General features: G+C 42.1%; 1 pseudogene; it reads right to left on the minus strand.

The window, feature by feature from the left end:
- Positions 1 to 8,776: 8,776 nt before the first annotated feature.
- LOC105716444 (keratin, type I cytoskeletal 18-like) lies at positions 8,777 to 9,417 on the minus strand (annotated as a pseudogene).
- Positions 9,418 to 18,277: the final 8,860 nt, after the last annotated feature.

Genomic DNA, 18,277 nt, shown 5'->3' on the forward strand with positions numbered 1-18,277 from the left:
ATGATGAGCACATATTTATATGTTACTTGTAGAATTAAAAATAGCTTTTAAAATAAGTAAAATAGGCTGGGTGTCGTGGCTCATGCCTGTAATCCCAGCACTCTGGGTGGCCAAGGAGTGGGGATCACTTGAGGTTAGGTGTTCAAGACCAGACTGGTCAGCATGGTGAAACCCCATCTCTACTAAAAATAAGAAAATTAGCCAGGTGTGGTGGTGGGCACCTGTAATCCCAGCTGCTTAGGAGGCTGTGGCAGGAGAATCACTTGAACCTGGGAGACGGAGGTTGCAGTAAACCGAGATTGTGCCACTGCACTCCAGCCAGGGCAACAGAGCAAGACTCTGTCTCAAAAAGATATAATAAAATAAAATAAAATAAGTAAAATAAAAGGGAAAATACAATTTAATATTGATCACACCTACCTGCTTTTAGAGATTTCTCTTCAAGCAGTCCTCTCCTTTCTAGACTGCATCAATCTACACAGTTAACATACTTGAATAAAAATCACTGTCTTCAGGTGTCATACAAATCACATGCAGATTGCAGTCAGAGCTAGGTTCAGTTTTCAGTCCTGCCAAAGACTGACTGTGAGCTTTGAGCCTCAGATTCACCATCAGTTACATGGAAATAATAACAATGCTTGCCTTACTTCATTGTGGTTAAGATTATTTAAGACAAAATGAGCTAATGTGTATGAAAGCTCTTGTGGTACCTCCCATGATTGTCACTTGCCATAGCTGACAGCAAACATATTGTGCAACAAAAGACTTCCCATTTTTCAAAAACTTTTTTTCCCTTTGCTTTCTTTTTATCTATAAATCTTAGAAAGTAGAATTGGTGAGATTCAGCGTCTACAATACCTTCCTTATTTGCATTTCTTTCTCTTCCTCTGATACTTTAGTTACTCAATCTTGTTCATCTCAGAACTGTTGGCCAATCCACACAGAGATGAGGAAAACGGACTTAGCCTCTCAGTCCTCAAAGGGTCTGTAATTACCCAAGTTCTGTTCTGCGGAGCTGTTCATAAACACTTTTTGGCTGCTCCTTGTTAGTGAAACTTCTTGGAAAGGCCACAGACCTGAATTCTAGATCACATGCAGTCTTTGTTGCAACTTTGTGCTCTCCCCTACTTAATAGTACTGGTCTTCTTAATACCAGTGGACCCATCAATAGGGTTTTAAAATCTAAAATTTAACACACTCTTTAATGTGCTTTGAAATCTTCTTTAGAAGAGTCCAGGAACCCATGAGATTCTTTGGTGACTACAAATTCTGATCTCCTTTAAAGGTCATAAGAACTGTGAGAACCCCATTAGAGCTAAACGAGTTTTAAGGTAAGCGAAACTTTCTTGGAGTTTTCTGATTGATGACCTAGTAGTCTAAGTCACAGGTGAGAACATGGAATTCTTAGGGAGAAAAAAGATGCTAATAGAATTTTATTCTCAGTAGCATGTTTCAGCTCTTATAAATAATTGTCAGGCAATATTTTCCTAGTTGTAAAATGAGGAACAATTGAAATGATCCTTCTCTCAAGAGTGATGAGTTATTAGGGTAACTGACAAAAGGTCAACTCCAATGAAGACATATGTATTGAATGTCTACTATGTATGAGCCAAGTACAGTCATTCCTCAGTAGCTGTGGGTGATTGGTTCTAGGACCCCCTACAGATGCCAAAATTTGTGAATGCTCAAGTCCCTTATATAGAATAGCACAGTATATGAACCTATGCATATCCTCCTGTATACTTTCAGTCAGCTCTAGATTGCTTATTAATATAATACCTGTATTATAAAACACAATGTAAATGCTATGTACATACTTGTTATACTGTATTTTTTAGGGAATAATGACAAAAAAAAAAGGTCTGTACATGTTCGGTACAGATGCAAACATTATAGGCCTACCTACATTTTTTATCTGTGGCTGATTAACTCTATAGTTGCAGGACCTATGGATACTGAGGGTTGACTGTACTCTTTCAGGGACAATAATAGACTGACCCTTATAGGACTCACAGTATAGTAGGAAAAGTAGACAAATATGTAGTTGTAAAGTGTGAAAGGAGCCATAAGAAGGGCCTTGAAGGGTGCTATTATGGTATTTAGAGGGATGACCACCCCATCAGTTGGGGGTAAGGATGGGAACCTTTAGTTGCAGAAGCCATTATAGAATATGAGATACTGTCTTCATCTGCTTTATTTTGCTATGACTGAATACCACAGATTGAGTAATTTGTAAAGAAAAAATATTTAGAATAAAAAACCCCAAATTTAAAAAATATCTGGAAAAAATAAAATTAAATTAAAAAAAGTAATTTATTTAGCTCATGGCTCTGGAGGCCGGGAAGTCCAAGAGTACAATACCAGCATCTGGTGAAGGCCTTCCTGCTGCATCATAACGTGGCAGAAAACATCACATGGTGAAAGGAAAGAGTGTGCATGTCAGCTCAGATCTTCCTCTTCCTCATTTTATAAAGCCTGAAGAGTCCCATCATGGGGCCTTACCCTGATAACCTTGTCTAATCATAATCACCTCCCAAAGCTCCATCTCCAACCAACATGAATTTGGGAAATAAGTTTCCAACATATGAAATCTGGGGAGCACATTCAAACCGTAGCAGATGCCTAAGCCAGGCCTTGAAAGACAAATGGAAGGTGACTGAAAAGGGCAGTGGAGGTGGAATGCAGAAGAATATTCCAGGCAGAAAGAATCATGTACCTACTGACTCAGAGTCATGAAAGAGCTAGACGAACTGGAAAACAGAGTAAGCCAGGAATGATGAGCAAGTGTAGATTACTAGAAAAATCAAACAATATAAAACAATAATGGTCGAGAGCCAGGTATGTTGGAGCATACCTCTAGTCCCAGCTACTTTAGAGGCTGAGGTGGGAGGACTGCTTGAGCCCAGGAGTTCGAGACCAGCCTGGGCAACTTCGCGAGACCCCATCTAAAAAGTCATCTAGATATAGCAGATGCCATGATATATTTAAAGGGTGGGCTTATGTCCCTAGCAATAATCAGAGCATGGTGGTGCATGCCTGTAATCCCAGCTACTTAGGAGGCTGAGGCAGGAGAATCGCTTGAACCCAGGAGGCAGAGGTTGCAATGAGTCGCGATCGGGCCATTGCACTCCAGCCTGGGCAACAAGAGCAAAACTCTGTCTCAAAAAATACATACATGCTTACATACATACATACACACACACACACAATGACAGTGTTCCTACCTTTGTTATGGAAGGATGTAAAACCATGTAGGAACAAGTGTTTTAAAGCAGGTTGAGCCTTGTGATGTCCTTTCCATCATAATCAGCAAAATGACTGAGGATGAGCCCTTGGTAGGAACATACGAGAATAAAGATATAAGTACAGGTCATGGAGTGAAACAGATACCTAGAAGTGCCCTCGTTCAATAATACGGACTGAGTGGCAGTTATGTGCAAGGCCCTGTTCTAGATGCTGAAGGAGTTATAAAAGTGCTTCCAGTCAAATTGATTTAAGGAAGATGATAGCCCTGATTATTACAGGCATGAGCTGCCACATGCGACCAGAATCTGCAACTCTGAAATGATAACTTCCTTACTTCTATCACCCAGGTTTCAAAAATCTTAAGGCCCAAGCCTAGTTAAAGCACTTTAGGCACGCTCATGAGAGTAGAATAGCATGCTCATGAGAGTAGAATTTATTCTGTACATACTATGAAAACATTGAAGAATATTTTAGCAGGAGAGTAACATCTTATCAGCCACCCCCCCACAATTTTAAGAAAAAGGAAGATTAATTAGTCAATGTGATATAGGATGAATTAAAGAAGATGAGACTGCCTACCATAATTGTACAGATGAGGGAATATTTCTAGAAATGGTCTATGTAGACATACTGTTGAAGATCTAGCTTTGAATAAACCCATAAGAAAGGACTGAATTACATGCTGACTTCTTCCATTCATTATACTGTCTCTCACTAGACCTTGCTTTCTGATAAGCGATGCCATTATACCACAAGACTCTCTCTAAAATGATATCACACAAGAACAGCCAATAACTCATTTTCAAACTGAATAGAGGTGCCCGTTTAAAGAAATTTCCTTTCACAAATATTAGGAGGCACGAGCATCAAGAATTAGAGGACTTCTGTTTTCAAAAAGTGCTTTTTGTTTAGTCCATGAAACACGAGGAACAATTTTTTTCTTACCCTGTCTTAGGAACAATTTTATCACCCTTCTTCAAATAGCTATGCCATTCATTTTTAACGGTCCTGCTTCATTGCAAAGGTAGTCTAACAAAATAAGACTCCTTAAAGTTTGGCTTTCCCCTAAAGACAAAGAATTTTCTGCTACATACTTTTTAGAATATTGCAACCTTTTCTTAGAAGATGCCTTCTCCTGAGTGAACATAAATATTGTTTCCCTCTTTCAAAGAAATAACCAAACAGCAATTCTGTTTAATTGGCAGTAACATTGAGCAAAACCTTATTTTGCCTGTCCAGATTTCTTCTGTTTACTTTCTATGTTTTAACCGTGTTCCTCAGAGCTCACTAAGACATGGTGATGCAATGATGGTTTACCCTTTCCCCAACTAAGCCTTGCTGTCATCCCAGCCATCAGTTTACACAAGTGACTAAAGAATGAATTAATTTTTTAAAATTACTTATAACTATTGCATGGAGGCCTTTTTCAGAACTCATCCAGGCAGACCTGTAGGTATGGAGAAACAGAATATTTGGATTATACTAACTTTCTCTTCCTCATTATAGGTAGGTGCTTTGGGCCTTGCTGGTCCCAGCTGTCCTTAGCAGTGCCCTTCACAGATGGAAGGAAAAAAGTTGGTCTTCTTGATAAAGATCAGGGAAAGCGTGTGTGTTTCAAGATGTGTAGCTAATAGCAGCATGTGGAAATGAAGGAAAGGAATAACTATGGGACAGGACATTAGGAAAACTAGATTTGAGACTCAGCTCTGCCACTAATTAGACATATGACCTCTAGCAACTGTTTCACTCTCACAGGGTCCAATTTTTTCTCATCTGTAATATGAGGAAATTTCTTACCAGTGACAAATCTGTACAAATCTGCAGCAACCTCAATTCTTGCCTCCTCAAAAGAAAGAATTAAACTGAGGGGCATAAGGCAGAAGGAGAGACCAAGGCAAGTTTTATTTATTTATTTATTTATTTATTTATTAGAAGGGAACCTAGCTCTGTTGCCCAGGCTGGAGTGCAATGGTGCAATCTCTGCTCACTGCAACCTCCCCCTTCCGGGTTCAAGAGATTCTCCTGCTTCAGCCTCCCAAGTAGCTGGGATTACAGGCGCCCACCACCATGCCCAGCTAATTTTTGTATTTTCAGTAGAGACAGGGTTTCACTATGTTGGGTAGGGTGGTCTTGAACTCCTGACCTCAAGTGATCTGCCTGCCTCGGCCTCTCAAAGTGCTGGCATTATAGGCGTGAGCCACCGTGCCCAGCCGAGGCAAGTTTTAGAGCAGGACCAAAAGTTTATTAAAAAACTTTAGACGAGGAAAAAAAAGGAAGGAAAGTACACTTGAAAGAGGGCCAAGCAGGTGACTTGAAAGACAAGTGCCCGCTTTGACCTTTTGACTTAGGGTTTTCTGTGTTGTTATACTTACAGGGTCTTGCATCCCTCCTCCCCCGATTCTTCCCTTGGGGTGTGCTGCCCGCTTGCGCAGTGGCCTGCCAGGTTTACTGGCGTTGTATATATGCTCACTCGAGGCGTTCTTCTTTTACCTGCCCAATGTCCCTAGGAGGTCGTACTCCAGTTAAACTCCCCCGTTTTGCCTGTTAGTGCACATCGTGACCCCACTCACCCAGTTCCTGAGATATTATTGGAAAGCTGCTGATCACCAGTTTCAGGTTTTTTCCATCTGTTGCGGAACTGCTTATCCCTGGTGCTGGCTGCAACCAATTATTGTTTTAGGGAGACAGTTAACAACCGCCTGACCATCACCTAATGGTCACCTGATATTCTTGGTGGGGAGTGGGAAGGGCACCGTCTCCTGCCCTGCTCATGTCAGCCTGACTACCTACTGTAACAAACTGAGCTAAGGCCATTTTTAGCTGCAGCCTTTTATGATTGTTTTTCCAACCCCCAAATCAGCATCCATGACTACATAAACTTTTTGGCCCTTTGGCCAGATGGGGACATCTGGCATACTGCTATCAGCACCAACCAACATGTAAGTAATCGAGGAAACCAAAGCTACTGAAGTAGCAGGAGTGTCCAGGGGACGGTGAGAGGGTGGATGTGGCCTACAGACTGCTTCCATGATCTCATGTGTTATCTCTTTTTTATACTTCCGTATTTTCACAATTATCTGATTTTTGGGTTTTATATTATTTGATATTCTTCTTCCAACCCTGACCCCTTTCTTTCCTTTACAGTGTTTGAGCTTTAGTGTTCTTGCAAAAGAATTTTCAGAAGTTGGGGTCTGAAATAAATGTATTATAACTTAACTCTTGCTAACTGAAATATGTTCCCAGCCAACTTTATTCATCAGCTCACACTGGGCAAAGTCTCTGGAGCATGAGGTGGGAGGTGCTGTTTCTGCAGGAGTTCCTGGCACTGGAGTCCTAGGGATAGGACCCTTACACATGTCATCTCAGCACATGGACCTTGGTGTAAGGCAGAGGCTCTCAATATGCTTCTATGTCCATCTTGTGACCTGTCTTCTTGTTTCTTAAAAATGTGTTTCTATTTGGTCACATTGCACCTTGTTCTATTAACCAACATAGTGGCTACACATTCAATTGTATAAGAAACATACTTTCTTTTCTCTCTATTCTGCCAGGTAGCTGAAAATTTAGCTCAGGGTCTAGGTTCTGGGATGTTCACCTGTGCCAAGGAGTCAGAATGGAGAAGAGGAGCTGGGAGCATCTGTTTTATGTTGTCATCATTTATTCATCCTTGCATCTGCCAAAATTGTCAGTGTTCCTGTTCTATCTTCGACGGTTGAGCAATGGATCACTGTTTTGTCTTCCTTGTTCCAAGCTCAAGGCCTTTTCAGACCTGCTAGCCTTCTCTCAGTTACATTTGTAGTAATTTTTGAGTGATATAGTGACATATAGAAAATAGGCCCTCTGAGCAAGTGGAAACATTATGGAGCCATTTCCACTCTGTCATATTCAGGTGAGTGGGGGAGAACTGAAGGACCTCGCAGGCTTCCTAGGTTCTACCTTGAGACAGTGAATATGGAAATGTCTTAGCTGCCAGGGGTCAGGGAAGGGCCAAGCGGAACTAGGAAATACTGGTTAGGGTAGGGGAAGAAGGGACAGGAGGAAGGGGAAGAAGGGACGGGAGGAAGGGGACGAACTCTACCTTAATAGCTCAAAATATTATTTGACTACATGAATATTAATGAGTCTATATTTTGGGTCCTTGATTTTGGGTATAAGACAACAATAATAAACCTGTAAGCTATTTGACTTACTAATTCTAAGATAGGATATTGTTTCAAAAACTTCAATCCCGTTCATATTAATGGCAAGATTGGAAAGCAGTGATGTTGTCTGGTGCTTCTAGTTTTCTTTTGTCTCTCTCACTTTCTCTCTCTTTTTTAAAATTGCTTTCTCTTCCCCAGATGTTATCTTGGTCTCTTCTGATCCAGGGTTGAAAATTCAGATACATTCATTCATACTGAAATTTTCTATCTTATAGAAATGTTTAAATTTTAGCCAGACATTGTGGCTGATGCCTCTAATCCCAGCACTTTGGGAGGCTGAGGTGGGTGGATTACCTAAGGTCAGCAGTTAGAGACCAGCCTGGCCAACATGGTGAAACTCCGTCTCCACTAAAAATACAAAAAGTAGCTGGGTATGGTGGCACGTGCCTGTAATCCCAGCTACTTGGCAGTCTGAGGCAGAACTGCTTGAACCCAGGAGGTGGAGGTTGCAGTGAGCTGAGATGGTGTCACTGCCCTCCAGCCTGGGTGACAGAGTGAGACTCTGTCTAAAAAAAAAAAAAAAAGAAATAATTTTAGAAAAGGCAGCCTCTACATTTAAAATAAAGGAATGGATCATTATAGGTGGGATTGCAGATAATTGGAGTGTGCCTGAGATTTTTCTGGGAAAAGGATTTAAAAAAAAAGGAAAAAATAAAAAATAGAGATAATTGAAAGGGAGAGATTTTTATATTTTTCTCACTATTGGAGTAACCACAGCATGGTTCAGAGTAAAGGAAAGGGTACTCTCTCTCCTTTTCCTGGAAGGCTGGAACAAATCAGTTAAGAGAGGGACCGCTCAGAGAAGGGAGCAGCTCTGATACAGAAGAGCACTGGTGTACAAGGGTACCTATCAGGCCATCAGGGGCAGAACTGCAGAACAGCTGTCAGAAGGAGCCCGTCAGAGTCAGGTATTAAACAGGGCTGGTACATGGAAGTGTTCAGACATGTTGAGACTGAAGCTTTCCCAAGTAAAGTCCAAAATGGTGAATAAGAAAGGACATTTTCTGTATATATGCTTGGCATGTGCTGTGGGTTTAAAGACACTGAGCCACAATGGTTAAAGGTTCATGATGATGATGAGGGAAGTCGTCTCTTTGGTGTTCTTGAAAAATTCTTATCATGCAAGTGTGCTGTTTATTGCTTTTGAAATATAGTCAGAATTTATTTTCAAGGGTAGCTATTTGGCATATTCCTTAAATACCAAGCAACGTATTTATGTCTTAAATTAATGCCTTTCAGCTGTAACTTTTTGTTTTTTTTGACATCCAATGACTTCTGAACTTTTTACTGGCCTGCTGCTCCCCAAAGGGTCCCCTGCTTCTGCTGGCTTAATGTCTGAGAACTTTGGTGTTGTTGGTCTCAGACACTGCTTTGCCATCCACTATCCAGCCGGTGGTGGTCTTTTGGATGGTTTGCATGGAGCTGCTGCTGTCCAGGGCATCACCAAGATTGAAGTCCTCGCCATCTTCCAGCAGGTGGTTGAAGGTGGCAATCTCAGCCTCCAGCTTGACCTTGATGTTCAGCAGGGTCTGGTACTCCTGGGCCTGGTGCTGTCCCTCTGCTCAGGCTGTGCCAGCTCTGACTCCCGGTGCAGCAGGATCCCGTTGAGCTGCCCCATCTGCAGGGCGTAGCGGGCCTTCACCTCCCTCAGGCTGTTCCCCAAGCTGGTCTTCATATTTCTTGTGGAGTCCAGGTCGATCTCCAAGGACTGGACTGTATATCTCAGCCCCATGAGCGTCATCTTGGTGGATTGTTTGGTGACCACTGTGGTACTCGCTTCAGTCTGCTGAGACCAGTACTTGTCCAGCTCCTCTCGGTTCTTCTGAGTCAGCTCGTCATACTGGGACCAGATGTCTGCCATGATCTTGGCAAGGTCCTGTAATTTGGGGGCATCTACCTCCATGGTCAACCCAGAGCTGGAAATCTGGGCTTGTAGGCATTTTAATTCCTCTTCGTGGTTCTTCCTCATGAAGAGCAGCTCTTCCTTGAGACAGAGTCTGGCTCTGTCACCCAGGCTGGAATACAGTGGTGCAATCTCAGCTCATTGCAATCTCCGCTTTCTGTGTTCAAGTGGTTCTCCTGCCTCAGCCTCCTGAGTAGAGTAGCTGGGACTACAGGCATGCACCACCACGCCCAGCTAATTTTTGTATTTTTAGTAGAGGTGGGGTTTCACCACGTTGGACAGGCTGGTATTGAACTCCTGACCTCAAATAATCCACCCACCTCAGCCTCCCAAAGTGCTGGGATTACAGGCATGAGCCACCACACACAGCCTAACTTCTCTTTTAAAAAGTATGTTATTTCATAGTTTTTTTTTGTAGAGATGGAGTCTTACCATACTGCCCAGGCTGGTCTCAAACTCCTGGGCTAGAGCAAGCCTCCTGCCTTGGTCTTCTGAGTAACTGGAGCCACAGGTGTGCACCATCATGTCCAGCTAATTTTTGTATTTTTTGTAGAGATGGGTTTTGCTATGTTGCCCAGGCTAGTCTGGAATTCCTGGGGCTGGAGTGATCCACCTGCTTTGGCATCATAAAGTACTGGGATTGCAAGCATGAGCCACTGTGCCCAGCCCAGATGTAACTTCTAATCACCTATATCCTCAGTGCAAAAGCTGTAAACAATGTTATCTCTAAGATCTTCCAACATGGTTGAGTCCTTTCATTCCACCTTTGGCCCAGCAGAATGGGCCAAGCCAAGTACACAAGGAATTATCTCAGGCTACCTTTGTCCTGCCTGTGTTGCCCACATCTGGTTTAATGAGATTAGATTTGGCTAGTCTCATTGCATCTGTATCTGTTTAGCCAACCCTCCAGCTGATTGACTGATCAGGATTCTGGGCTTTGGCACCATTCTCCTGCCTTTCTGATTTTAGATTTTCACTCTAGGCCGGATATTGGTTGCCTGTTTCCAGACTTAGGACCTCCCTTTGGTATGTTATTGCCCAGGCCTGAGGACCTTGATTAGGGCTAATTGGGCTGATCACAGTCAGAAGTGGGAATAGAGGCTGGGCACGGTGGCACTTTGGGAGGCCAAGGCAGGAGGATCACCTGAAGTCAGGAGTTTGAAACAAGCCTGGCCAACGTGGCAAAACCCCATTTCTACTAAAAATACAAAAATTCGCCAGGCGTGATGGTGTGCACCTGTAGTCCCAGCTACTTGGGAGGCTGAGGCAGGAGAATCGCTTGAACCTAGGAGGTGGACGTTGCAGTGAGTGCGAGATTGTGCCAGTGCACTCCAGCCTGGGCAACAATGCAAGACTCTGTCTCAAAAAAAATAATAAATAAATAAATAAATAAATAATAAGATAAATAAAAGAAGTGGGAGAAGAACACAAAGAAAGATGTTTTAACTATGCTCTAATTTTCCCCATTTGGGGGCTGGGTGCAGTGGCTCACACCTGTAATCCCAGCACTTTGGGAGACTGAAGCAGGTGGATCACCTGATGTCAGAAGTTTAAGACCAGCCTGGCCAACATGGTGAAATCTTGTCTCTACTAAAAATACCAAAATTAGCCGGGCATGGTGGTGGAAACCTGTAGTTCCAGCTACTCGGAAAGCTGAGGCGGGAGAATCGCTTGAACCTGGGAGGCGAATATTGCAGTGAGCTGAGATGGTGCCTCTGCACTCTAGTCTGGGTGACAGAGTGAGACGCCATCTCAAAAAATCAATAAAAGAATAAAAATAAAATAAGTAAATAACAGTTTTCTATGCTTCCATTCTTCTAGGTGACAAACCAGCAGAACACACCTTCAGAATCAGGTACTTCTTAAGTTGTAGTAGCCAGAGATTATTGGCTGATGGTTAGCAAAGCTTGCTTGGAAGACTTTTCTAAGGTGAAGGGATGATTGAGATGAGCTAGCTTCAGACCCAGGAGAAATGGATCCACTGAAACAAATGTACACATTATGCCTATATTTGAATTTCGAAGAAATGACAGAAAAACAAACTAACCAGTCTGGGACAAACAACTAGCCAAACACTTAAGAATTGCTGATGGGGTGGTCCTTTCTGAGAAACATTTGAGCACAAAAGTTAATTAGAAAGACAGTTTCACAAACGCAGCCCAGTCTTGCAGAGAGCGGTCTTACCTTGTACCTGGCAAGGGGCAAATTGGCACAGTGGACAGAGTCTGAGCTTTGGAGTCAGAAAGGCCCGAATTGGAACCCTGGCCCCTTACATTTATGGCTTTGCACTCTTGTACAAATGATCAACTCTTTCTCAATCTCAGTTTTCTTCAAGCATAGAATAGGAGATTATCTCATAGGTTATTGTATTGATTAAAGGCAATGTAATGATTAAAGTGGCTCAGGCTTGTAATCCCAGCACTTGGTGAGGCCAAGGTGGGTGGATCACTCCAGCCCAGGAATTCCAGACTAGCCTGAGCAAGATGCAAAACCCCATCTCTGCAAAAAAATACAAAAATTAGCTGGACATGGTGGTGCACACCTGTGCTTCCAGCTACTCAGAAGGCTAAGGCATTGCCTTTAAAGCCTTTAATCATTTCACTTTATTTCAGTGAAAGAAGGTCAAATTCTAGAGACTGTCACAGTCACTATGAGGCTTGTTATCTGGTTATGATGGATAATACACATATATTTCTGGATTCCAAAGCACAGCTCAGGATGCTTTGTGATTGCCAACACATTCCACCAGAGGCCTGTTTCCAGATCTTCCTTATTTTTGCCAAGTAGAGATAATTCCCTAATGCTGATGGAAACTGTCACTTGTCACATTCTCGGCAGTCAGGCATCTCCCTAATCTCTGTTTCTCTGCAGGCAGGGCTGTCAGGGAAGACAGATCAAGAGCTCAGACAATGGACTGCAGCTGTGGCCTCACTCCTGTGTCATTCAAAGAGATGTGCCAGATGCTTAGAGCCTGCATGGAGGAAAAGGCTAAAGGAACCCAGATAGTTTAATAGTAAAATACCCCCGTACACATTGATTTTAAGCAAAAAACTATAGGTTTGTATGATAAAATATTACCACTTAATTGTGGTCATGGCCAGAATTTAATTGCAGTTTTAATAGCAGTGCTGCAATGTAAGTAAGGAGGATGTCCCGGGAAAACGCTCTGGACTTTTAAAATTTATCTCAGTGGAATGTGTAGAAAAACTTCTCAGTGTTATTGCTGACATGGAATCTCACATACTACATGAGTTCTCAATTCCTCATTTAATCCCTAATTTATTTCAAAATACGACTTTGCCTCCCACTAGTGATCATCAGGGTGACAGTGATTCCTTAAGGTCAGGCTGGAAATCAGCGTAAGTTTTGTTTTCACTCCAATTCCTCGACTGTCTTGCAGTCAGTCTCATATGAACAGTTTGTTCATTCGGTGCCTCAATTACCTCAGGTCAAGGGACAGAGAATATTAGGATCACTGTCACCACAGACATTATCATCATCAAGGAGCATTTGAAACTGCCGTTCTAAAATTGTGACAGTAAGAGAAGTCTGACGTAGTTAACTCCATCTTGCTTCTTACCTTCAAGTCGACCTTGATTATTCCTGAGCATAGGCCAAACTAACCCTGGGAAGAATTTAGTTTATAGCTTAACCTTTAAGTAAGGATAATAATAGTCCTTCCCAAAATTAAACTGTCTTTGAAAAACCAATGAAAGGCCACGAGGTTAGAATTTTGAGAGGGGTCTGCACTCTGCTAAGAGGTAGATGTAGTTTCTAATCCCTTACTGCTCTGGGCTCTTGTGGCCAGAGGTCACAAGATTTGTGACCTTCCCAATTGCTCATATAGATCACATCACTATTGTAGGACCTATGATGGGTGTTTTTGAGATGTTTTTTAGACTGAGTCCACCTAGACTAAACTGATCCTGTGGCCCAAATCCAGAGATGGACTCAGCGCATGAGGATGGTTTTCCACACCCCTATGATTTCATCCCCAACCAATCAGCAGCACCATTCCCTAGCCTTCTGCCTACCAAATTGTCCATTAAAACCCCTGATCTCCAAGCCTTCAGGGAGACTGACTTGAGTGATAACTCCAGTTCTCCTGCATGGGCTGGCCTTGTGTCAGTTAAACTCTTTCTTTACATAATGCCATGGTCGCAGTGAATTGATTTTGCCTGTTCAGCAGGCAGGAGGAATTTGTAGGGTGATTACATGTTTATCATGAATTCGCCACTGCATGATGCCACATCAAAGAAAATGGGTAGAATAATTACCCATGAACAAAGACTGTTTAACCCATGGACATTTTTGCAGAGCCCTCCAGACCTTTGTGCAAATCCTTTAACAGAACCTCGGTAGGATACAACATTACAACAGAAACAAATTATGTGGATAAAGGAGCAGGAGAGTTGGTAATATCCTAAAAGTTAATTACGGTATATACTTTTCTATCTCCTTAGCTTTAAGGTCTTCTTAAAAGGAAAGTGGGAAGGACTGCACTGTAGTTCAGTGGTGTGGTATAGTATGAAATACAAACAGTATCTTTGATCTTTGTCTCCAGTTCCTGACACTCTTGGAATTTCCTGAGTGATAGAAATGTCTTTGTTATTCATAGTGAGCCCCTTGAATAATGAGGAAGTTTATACTAATAAGGTGACTTAGGGTGGGGCCCCTACCTAGCCTCAGGATGAGGCCAAGTCACCAGAAAGACCAAGTGATTAGAGGATTAGATGGTTGGCACTTTCAACGTCAACCTCCAGGGAAGGGGCAGGAGCGGGGTGAGGTGCTGGACATTAAGCTCTAAAAACTCCTTAACAAGGGTTGAGCTTCAGATAGCTGAACAAGTGGAGATTCCTGGAGGGTGGTACCCAGGAGAGGGCATGGAAGCTCTGCACCTCCCCCAAAATCTCACCCCATGATTCTTTTCATCTGGCTTTCCTTTGTATTCTTTTAAATATCCTTTACCAATAAACTGGCAAATATAAGTAGTGTTTCCCTGTGAGCCACTCTAGCAAATTAATTGAACCTGAGGAGGGGCTAGAGGCAGCCCTGATTTATAGCTTGTCAGTCATAAGTATAGGTGACAACCTACTCCTTGAGATTGGCACTGAAGCGGGGGCAGTCTTGTGGGATCGAGCCCTCCATCTGTGGGATCTGATGCTGTCTCTAAGTAGACAGTGATAGGTTGAGTCAGAACACACCCAGCTGGAGAAACTACTGGAGAATTGCTTGGTGTGTGTGGGGAAAAACAACCGCACGTGTGGTCATAAAAATGTTCCATGAGTGTGTGAGAAGGAGAAAAATAGCTTAATTTTCCCTTTTAGAAGTGATTTCTAGATGCTTTGTTTTTTATGAATCAGTTACATTTAAAAACAAAAATTGGAGGGACAATTACAAGTTTGCCAACTTTTAATTTTGTCAAATAAGGAAATTAAAAAAGATTTACTAGACGTGATTGATATCATTTTATGAAGAAAGACAGGTTAATATTAAAGTGATAAAGTGGATATAATTCCAGAATAAACAATGGTCTTTCAAATTGAATAATAGTAGCTAGCATTTATTGAATACATAGGCAAAGTGCTGATCTAAATTATTTGAACATAGTCTTTTGCTCACACAACCTTGTGAGATGGATACTGTTATTGTTCCCATTTTACAGATGAGGACATTGAGGTACAAAGAGGTAATATGTTCTAAGTCATATAGTAATGGCAAACTTTTGATTCATTTCTCCAAAGTCCATGGTTTTAAAAACTATGTGATAATCCTTAATAAGGCCTTATACATTTAGCTTCACTAAAAAAGTGGTTGGTTATGTTTTAGTCTGTTTGGACTGCTATAACAAACTACCATAGACTGGGTGGCTTATGAACAACAGAATTTTTTTTTTTTTTTTGAGACAGAGTTTCAAAAAAAACTCTTGTTGCCCAGGCTGGAGTGCAATGGCATAATCTTGGCTCACTGCAACCTCTGCCTCCTGGGCTCAAGTGATTCTCCTGCTTCAGCCTCCTGAGTAGCTGGGATTACAGGCATGCACCACCACACCCAGCTATTTTTTGTATTTTTAGTAGAGACAGGGTTTCACCATGTTGACGAGGCTGGTCTTGAACTCCTGACCTCAGGTGATTCTCCCACCTTGGCCTTTCAAAGTGCTGGGATTACAGGCGTGAGCCACCGTGCCCAGCCCAGAAATTTATTTCTCATAGGTCAGGAGGCTGGAAGTCCAAGATCAAGGTGCCTGTAGATTCAGAGCCTGGTCCACAGCCTGCTGCCTTCTTGCTGTGTACTCACATAGTAGAAGGGGTGAGGTCTCTCTTAGATCTCTGATACAAGGGCACTCATCCCATGCTTGAGGGCTCTGACTCCATGATTTAATAATCTCTCAAAGGCCCCACCTCTTAATACCATTACCATAGGGGTTAGGATTTCAACTTATGAGTTTAGGGGGGACACAGTCAGACCAAAGGAGTTACGTAATTTATTTTTCTTGTTTTGACATCAAAAGATAAAAAAGTGGTCACAGACGTGCACCAGTTTGAAAATCAGGGCTTCTCCTGAAGAACAGGCAAGAGATTGGCAGCGATCTTGGAAGGCCAGAGTAGGGCTGGACTTTAGTTCTATGAGGGGCCTCAGATTAAGACTCTTGATGTTATCCTCAAACACTGTTATCCATACAGACACCTAGAGACACCACCTGGTTTAAAAGACAAAATAAGTCATTCACCAAACTTCTGGTATCTCATTATCAGACATATCACCCATAGTGCACTATGAGTTGTTTTTTCAAAGTCAATTTTGTAATTATCTTTGAGAAATACCATTCTACTGGCATTGGAACCACCCTGTGAGGGAGAGAGTACTTCTTTTCCACTCCTTGTGTTTCCATGGAAGGAATAGATGATCCACTCCCTTCCCCAGCAAGGAAAGGCATGCCAGGACACATTTTGTCTTCTGCTCTTCTTCTTGAAGGAGTCCTTCAAGGACATGTGACAACTTACCGGACTGGTGAAGTCACTTAGCTCAGTACCTTTTGAGTTTATCTTGCAAAGCCATTCTATACCCAGAAGGCCCACATTTTCTGCTCTTCTCTGTGGTTTGCCTACTGAAGCATCTCTGCCCATAAGGAGAGGCAAATTCAATTTGGGGAGGGGTGTTAATAAGTTCTTTTGGTTTCATATTTAAAGTCACATTATCCAATGAGTTTTATCTGTTTTAAAGTTAGCAATTTGATATTTACTTTGCTGTCTCCTGTGTTTTATTTCCGACTTGGTTGCATATTTTGGAAGAGAATAAAGTAGCTGTTTTTTAATTAAGTCCTAAACTCCAAAACGATGTGACATTATACAGTAGTGAGAGGGAGTTTGGAAGGGGCCTTAGGAGGCTATCTGAAACATGTCTAAGCTGAAGACCTTTTCAGAATAATCATCCTTAATTTTCTTTTCCTTTTTTTTTTTTTTTTAGCACTTACTATGTCATAGACATTGAACCACAAGCCTTCTGCAGGAATGATCTCATTTAATTCTTACTGCAATCCTATGAGATAAGTAGTATTGATATTACCATTTTACTAATTAGAAACTTGAAGCTTGGAGAGGTTAAATAATATGTCCAAAGTTGCAGAACGATTCAGTAGCAGAGTCTCACTGAGGGGCAAACAAGATCAATCCAATCCCATTCCTGTGTGAAGAAGACAGACATTAAACAATTAACCAAATCAAATAAATAATAAATAAATAATCAAATAAATAATTGATGATAGCTGTAATGAGTGCTGCGACAGGTGCTGAGCCAAGGCATAACCTCTATTCCAATGGGTCAAGGAAAACATTCTTCCCTGACAAAATGACATTCAATCATGGACTTCCACAGGGCTTAGGAGCTGGCAAGGCAAAGGCTTGAGTGGGATGGGTGGGATGAGAGTAAGAATGAGGAGTGGACAGTATTCTAGCTGGAAGGGTCCAAAGTGGGAAGGGACATGGCAGACCATGGAACTGAGAAAAGGCCAGCAGGCAGGCTGCAAAGAAGGTGAGGGAGGAGGCAGCACCAGATGAGGTTGGAAAGCCAGGTTGGGGTCATGCTAGAGGCTTTGTAGGCCATGAGAAAATGCTGGGCCAGGCCAGGGGCAGTGGCTCACACCTGTAATCCCAGCACTTTGGGAAGTGTGAGGCAGGAGGATTGCTTGAGGCCAGGAGTTTGAGACCAGCCTGGACAACATTATGAGATCTTGTTTCTACAAAAGATAAAATTAAGAAAAAAATTAGCATGGTGACACATTCCTGTAGTCCCACCTACTTTAGTGGCTGAGTCTCCCACTTGAGTCTGGGAGATCGAGTCAGCGGTGAGCTATGATTGTGCCTCTACACTCCACCAGGGTGACAGATCCTAGCTCAAAAAATAAGCAAACAAAACAAAGAATGTTGGACCATGTCTTGGAAACAATGTAATGCCATGAAAGGTTTCATAAAGTCAGTGGCATTTGTGCTTATTTCTCTCTGAATGTCCTCCTGCTATTTTCTGAGCCTGGAATTCTGACTACATTAGAATTTTTCTATTAAGATGCTAGTCTCTCTGTAACATCGTGTGTGTGTGTGTGTTTATGAACTACTAATCTCCCTCTTAATAAAGGACAGAGTGTATGAAGACTGACTATTCAATAGTTGTCAGCCTTGGCTGCACCTTCAAATCACCTAAAAAACTTTTAAATACTGATGCAAGGCCGTACTGAGGACCAACTAAATCTGAATCTCTAGGCATGGGAGCCACACCTCAGTATTTTTTAGACCTAGCAGCCTCTGTAATTCAATTTAACACGTTTATTGAACCCCTAAATCGAGGCCTTCTGTGAGATGTTGCACAAAGATGAATAAGTGTGAACAGCTGTCAGCCATTCTGAAGTTGTAGCTGCTACAATTGCTATAAA

Source organism: Aotus nancymaae, unplaced genomic scaffold (genome assembly GCF_030222135.1).
Source record: "Aotus nancymaae isolate 86718 unplaced genomic scaffold, 86718_ANA_hifiasm-v0.15.2.pri h1tg000062l, whole genome shotgun sequence".
Taxonomy (NCBI): Eukaryota; Metazoa; Chordata; class Mammalia; order Primates; family Aotidae; genus Aotus; species Aotus nancymaae.